This window comes from Ailuropoda melanoleuca, chromosome 7 (assembly GCF_002007445.2).
Source record: "Ailuropoda melanoleuca isolate Jingjing chromosome 7, ASM200744v2, whole genome shotgun sequence".
Lineage (NCBI taxonomy): Eukaryota > Metazoa > Chordata > Mammalia > Carnivora > Ursidae > Ailuropoda > Ailuropoda melanoleuca.
This window is the reverse complement of record NC_048224.1, coordinates 58,244,789-58,251,353: the sequence shown is the minus strand read 5'-3', so window position 1 is coordinate 58,251,353 and position 6,565 is coordinate 58,244,789. Positions and strand designations below refer to the sequence as shown.

The following is a 6,565-nucleotide window of genomic DNA, read 5'->3' as shown; positions in this document are numbered from 1 at the left end:
AGAAAAAAAACCATTGCATTGTCTAGTGGGATTTTCAATGTATTTGGGCCTGATACATGTGACAGCTATAACATAAGGGCAATGGGGAAAGGGAGGAACGTGCCGGTGAAGATCTGTGTTCTCCTAGACATGGTAAAATATCGACATGGCATAGAATGTGAAGTAAACTTAGAGATACACTTGTTAGCCCCTACACAATCCACTAAAAAAGTGCACGTACCAAACACACAGTCAAAAAACCCAACTGATAAATGACAATGGAACACTGAGAAGTTTTCAAATAACGTTTTAAGGGCAGGAAAAGAAAAATGTACATTTAAAAAAGGCAAATAGAAAATAATAATACGATAGACCAAAATCCAGACATGCTAATAATTACATTAAATGCAGTGCTTGTTTCAGCAGACATACACTAAAATTGGATGATACAGAGAAGATTAGCTCAAGGATGACACGCAAACTCGTGAAGTGTCCCATATTTTTACTGAACACCCAAAAAACAATTCAGTTAGGAAATGGCAGAAGACATGACTATACGTTTTTCCAAAGAAGACATCCAGACGGCTGACAGACACATGAAAAGAGGCTCAACATCTCTCATCATCAGGGAAAAACAAATGAAATCCATGATGAGATACCATCTCACACCTGTCAGAATGGCTAAAATTAGCAACACTAGTAACAACAGTGATGCAGAGAAAGGTAAACCCTCTTACACTGTCGGTGGGAATGCAAACTGATGCAGCCACTCTGGAAAACAGCATGGAGGTTCCTGAAAAAGTTAAAAATAGAGCTACCCTATGACCCAGCAATTGCACTACTAGGTATTTATCGAAAGGATACAAAAATACAAAAAAGGATCCAAAGGGACACATGCACCCCAATGTTCATAGCAGCATTATCAGCAATAGCCAAGTTATGGAGAGAACCCAAGTGTCCATGGGCCGACGAATGGATAAAGAAGATGTGGGTGTATATGTGCATGTGTGTGTGTCCATATACACACACACGCACACACACACAATGGAATATTATACAGCCATTAAAAGGAGGGAAATGTTGCCATTTGCAACAACATGGATGGAGCTAGAGTGTATTATGCTAAGTGAAATAAGTCAGTCAGAGAAAGACAAATACCATATCATGTCACTCATATAGAATTTAGGAAACAAAGCAGATGAACATATGGGAAGGGAAAAAAAAAAGAGAGAGAGAAACAAACCATAAGAGAAACTGAGGAAAGAAAGAGAAAAGACACTGAGGGTTGATGGAGGGAGATGGGTGGGGGAGGGGCTAGATGGGGGATGGGGATTAAGGAGGGCACCTGTGATGAGCACTGGGTGTCGTATGTAGGTGATGAATCACTGAATTCTACTCCTGCAAACAATATAACACTATACGTTAACTAAGTAGAATTTAAATAAAAATTTGGAAGAAAAAATAAAATAAAATAAAATGCTGTAATGTCTGTCAAAAAAAATAAATGTAAACGGCTTCCCTGTAGTCAGTAATAAAAGGCTTTACACTTACAAGTTGGTTAAGAGGGTAGATATCATGTTAAGTGTTCTTTACACAATAAAATAAAACATGAATGGCCTAAACACACCAAAGAAAAAAGATAAATTTTCAAAATGGATTAAAATCCATGACCCAACAATAGGCTGTCTATAACGAGCTTCAAATATGTTAGAGGTGGGTTAAAAATCAAAGGGTAGAAACTGATACATAAATACTAGTCGAGTCTGGAGTGTGGCCGGATTAATGTCACAGCAGATTCCAGAGCTAGGAAAACTAGCAGGGATAAAGAGGGACATGACATGAAGATCAAAGTGTCAATTCACCCCGAAGACATAACAATCCTAGATATCTGTGCACCCAACGACAGACTTTTAAAGTACACGACGCAAAAATTGCTGGGCCTTAACCCGTGCCTCACCCCTAATACAAACACTAACTCAGATCTGAGTATAAGATGCAAAACTTTGACTCTTTTGGAAGAAAATCTTGTGACCACAGATTGGGCAGAATGTTAGCTATGATCTGTAGGGACATGGAACGGGCCGGTGATGGGGGAGGGGGGGAGGGGGAGGATCTGACTGCCAAGGGGCAGCAGGAGGGATCTGGGGGTTTGGAAGGCGATAGTCCCGAAGCTGGTGCTGGTGACCCGTCTATTCTTGTGCACGACTCACACAACTGTGTAGAGCCCCCCCCCCTTCAATTTTATGACGTACTTCAAAAGGAACAAGAGAAGACAAAGATTTGTGAACTGTACCTTCTGAGTGCTTACTAGGTTCCAGGCCCTGCACTGAGTGTCCCACATTATTGGTGTAAGCACCCTTAAAACACCAGACTAGTTGGTCTGACCATTTCCATTTTACAGATGAGAAGACTGAGATGTAGGGAGGCACCTGGGTGTGTCTGACTCCAGAACTCAGGCTTTTAGCCACTGCACAGCTCAGAGCCTTGTAACCCTCCACCACCACGCTCGTGCCATGGTTTCTAGTGTTGAGAGCTGACTGTGGGCAGCAGGACTCACTTCACAGGGACTGAGATGTCTGTGGCCTCACCAGGGGCACTTGTGGACTCTGACACCCGACAGACCATCCGGGGCCAAACCTGGAGTGTAGGAGGAAGGAGGGACGTGCATTCCCGGACAGCCGGAGCCCTCTGGATGCTGGCCCGGACCAGCTGCTTCCCAGCCCCACTGGGCTACCACAGGCCCTCCCCACCCGCAGGGCAGCGACGAGGGGAGTACTGACCAAAGCGGGCCTCCCGCAGGCTTGCCACTGGGCAGGGGATCTGGGAGCGCTGGAGAGAAGGAGGCTGAATGGAGTGGCAGGGGAGAGCCAGGCCGGCCAGCCTTAGAAGGAGCAGACGCTAGGGGTGCAGAGGAGACCCCAGGCCTGGCAGAGGTCTCTGCCAATGGGTGAGACAGCAGGATGGAATCTCCAAGTGTCCCAGTCACATCAGGACTAGGCATGGGACCCTACAGGTGGCCAGTTAGAATTGCAGCCCAGAGGCCCATGGGATTCTGCTGTGCCCCAAAATCTGAGACGCCCTTCACCAAGTGAGGAGTCTGGCAGCCAAGGGCTCCAGTGGCCACTTCGTGAGGGCATCCTCTGCACATCCTAGCTTCCCGCCGCTCCTTCTCCCACCAGAGTCGGTCTGGGCCATGGGAGGACTGGATTCTGAGAGCCCCGAGCTGCACAGACAGCAGACTCCTTGCTTAGGACCGGCGAAGGCTGCCCGATCCCCCAGGAGTAGACCCACCTCCTTCCCCCAGCATTTCCTAAGGAGGGTTGGACTAAATGCCTCAGGCTCATGGTGCCTTTGCCATCACACACAGCCCTAGCAGGCAGGTCTGTCCCCACGCCACCACCATTCTTCAGGGGAGGAAGCAGAGCCCACAGAGCCTGGGCTGCTCCGAGAGACCCAGCCAGTCTTGAGTACCGCAGTCTGAGTCCAGAGCCCTGCTCTTGACCCTGTTTCTTCTGCTGCCCCAGAAGGTTGGTTTCCTTCATCCCTGGCCCTTCACGACCTTCAGCAAGTCTGGCGCGATCCCTCACTGTGGGGTGCCAGGGGCTCGCCTGCCTGCCCACTCTGCTGTCTCCAGGCCTCGGGGTACAGGGGGCTCTGAGCATCTCCACCTCCCTGGTCGGCCTCTGAAGATCACACTGTCCTGCTGCTGGCTGGTTGGGCTCCACTCCCGTCTCCAGGCCCAGCCTCCTGTTCCTCCAGCCTCCTCCCATTCGCTTCCCCCACACCATTGGCCTTTGTTAATGCAACTTGTTCACTTCCGGGGCAACCCCTGCATTTCCGGTGCCTCTGGTCAAGCACCTTCTGGGAAGGCCTCCTTGACTTTCCATCAACCCACCTGCCCACACTAGAAGCCAATTCTAGAACCTGGCACCATGCTCTGTGACCACTGGTGCGTGGGCGTGGCTCCCCCAGACAGAGAGCTCCCCCAGGGCGGGGAGCACATGGGGCCAGCTTCAGATCCATAGCTCCTGGCAGCCCCGGGCACAGAGGTCCTGTCCGGGGGTGCCAGTGGTGGAGTGAGGGCCGGGTAATGGGCTTGACAGGAGATAAGAGTATTTGCAAAGGCTTAGCTGAACCCAGCGTCCTTCTCCTATTGTGGAAATGAATGAGACCCAGACTTAATTTCTCTAGTCACAAAAGCGGGGCATGGGTTGGACGGATACGGGTGACATACAAGCGAAGTTGAAAGAGGGTCCCCGCAGTCCCTTCCCCTGGGCGCCCGGTGACGGTTGACGCGTCCTCCAGAGCCTCTGCTCCCAGAGAGTCTTCCTTTCCCTGCACACAGAACGGTTTCACAGAAACTGTAGCTTTCTGTGCACGTTCTTCCATCACTTGCTTCTTCGCTCTCAAAATGCCACACCGCCCCTCCACGGCACGGGCCCCCCAGCCACCTGATCCGTTTGGTGGCTGCAGAATGTTCCAGCAGCAGATGGAGCACGGCCGACTCGCCTCTTGCCCCGGAGACAGACATTCGTGGTGCCCCCAGTGACTTCGTCCTTATAAATAATGTTGCCGCAAACACCCTCGCAGCCTTGAGCCGCCGGCAGCGGTTTCCAAGGGCAAGCTCCCCAGGAGGAATGGCCACAGGGGCCGCATGTTCGAAATGGGCCCTGAGGTCGGTCTCTCATTTCGGTTTTAGGGACCGCTATTTCTATTCTTTAAATGCCCCCTCCACCCTCGTAGTCCCCCCCCCGTTGGTCCCCGCCAGCTTTAACATGAGACCCCACGATGGATAGGGCATCTAAGTCTGGGCCTGGAACTATCCAGAGCCATCCACACTCTGCCTCCTCGGGCCCAGACAACCAAACAGGCCCAACACCAAGCCTGCCCTCACTTCCCAAAGTAGAAGGACAGAGGGCAGCACCTGGCCCAGCTGCCCTGAGAGCTGTCTGAGAGCTCCGGGCTCTGGCAGTGAGGCCAGGCCTCCAATTCCGTCCCCTAAGGTGGGGCTCACACAGGAAGACAGCTGCATGAGCCCAGGCCTCTGGGCAGAGAAGACTGGTCTTCATTCCCTGCCGACACTCAGCCCTTAACTTGGGAGAGGAGAGGGTGTCTATTTAAAGACCCTGGAGAGAAGGGGAGGGCAGAAAGAAGGGCCACCACTGAGGCTCCTTGGGGCAGCCAGGGATGGCGGGAGCCCGCTGCAGCTGGCAGGGAGAGCAGCTGGGCACAGCCCTCGGACTTTGGCCCCTGGTGTTTCCTGGTGTCAGCTTTTCTATTTTAGGCAACTGGCTCCTCCATTAGGAGATTCACGGCCAGCCTGGGAACCCAGAAAGGAGAGCACTGGGTCCCTGGCTCCCGGGAGCCCTTCCTCACCCTGTGGGCTTTCAGGCCCAGGGGAGGGCTGTACCCCAATGTTCCTGCCTCGTGACCCAGTCGGGGCTCCTGGATCTTATCCCACAGAAATGTTCACAGTCATGAAGCCCCGGAGACAGCCCAAACGTGCCGCCAGGGTTCTCCGAGGCCAGGGGAACGGACTGGAAAGTGCTCATCAGTACTCACTGGGGCAAGGAGCCACAGCCAGAAAGCTGCCAGGATTCTGGGCATTCCGGGGAAGCAGCAGCCGCCCAGGGAAAGGGCCCTGCGGGCCGGGTACAGGGGTGCATTCTGGGGCCTGAAGAGCAGGGTCAAGCCCCAGCTCTGCCATTTCCTTGCTGGGTGGCCCAGGGCAAGGCAGGAGGCCCTCCAAACCCTCATTTTCCTCATCTGTAAAAATCAGAGTAGCTTAGGGGCACGTTTGGGAACGCACAAGACCATGTTTGAAGTCCTCTGGTGAGGGAATGGCACATAGTAGGCGCTCAGGAGAAACAGCCATGGAGGGGGGGGAGCGGCGGTGCAGTGGGGGGAGGTTAATAACTTGGACAAATGGAAACAGTTGGACCTGACAGGGCCACACAGGTGGAAGTCTGGCAGCCACACTGACATTCCGGAGAAAGGACCCGGTTTATACCACCGCCTCCATCTACAGCCTCTGGAAACAACCCGTGTTTCAGACCCTTGATTTCCATCAGGCCTGTCACGGGAGCTGAATCCTCCCCCTTGCTGGTCAGGACCCCTCTCTAACCAGGGGGATTAGCCCCGCCGAGGTGGGGAGGGGATTTGCAGACCGGAACAGGTGGGGCCTGGCATTGGAAGTCTGAGCCGCATTCCAGGGATTCCTGCTAGGCGACCCGCCCAGCCTGGCCTGGGGGCCGGACTGGTGCTCTGCACCCAGCACCACCTGGAGGGGGCCCTCCCGGGGAGACCTCCTGGCCCAGAGTAGGGTGGAAGCTGAGGGCAGACAGATTGAGTTGTGGGGGCTTTGAAGCGACGGGAAGTTACACTTAAATCCAAAGGGTAGTGAAAGCGAATATTCCAGGATTCATTCCTCAGAGGGTCTTTATTGGGTACCTACTGTTTGCCCCTCCCAGCAGGCACTGCGGCCCTAAAGGGTTGTCCCTGCTCCCATGAGCCCATAGTGAAGGCGGTGGGCGAGTGAATGAACCCTGAGGAGGGCCCAGAGCCGCAGTGCGGGCAGGGAAGGGAA

At 53.1% G+C, this 6,565-nt stretch overlaps 1 pseudogene; it reads left to right on the top strand.

Moving 5' to 3' along the window:
* The first annotated feature begins 391 nt into the window (after positions 1-391).
* LOC117803155 lies at positions 392-483 on the top strand (annotated as a pseudogene).
* The last annotated feature ends 6,082 nt before the right edge of the window (positions 484-6,565 follow it).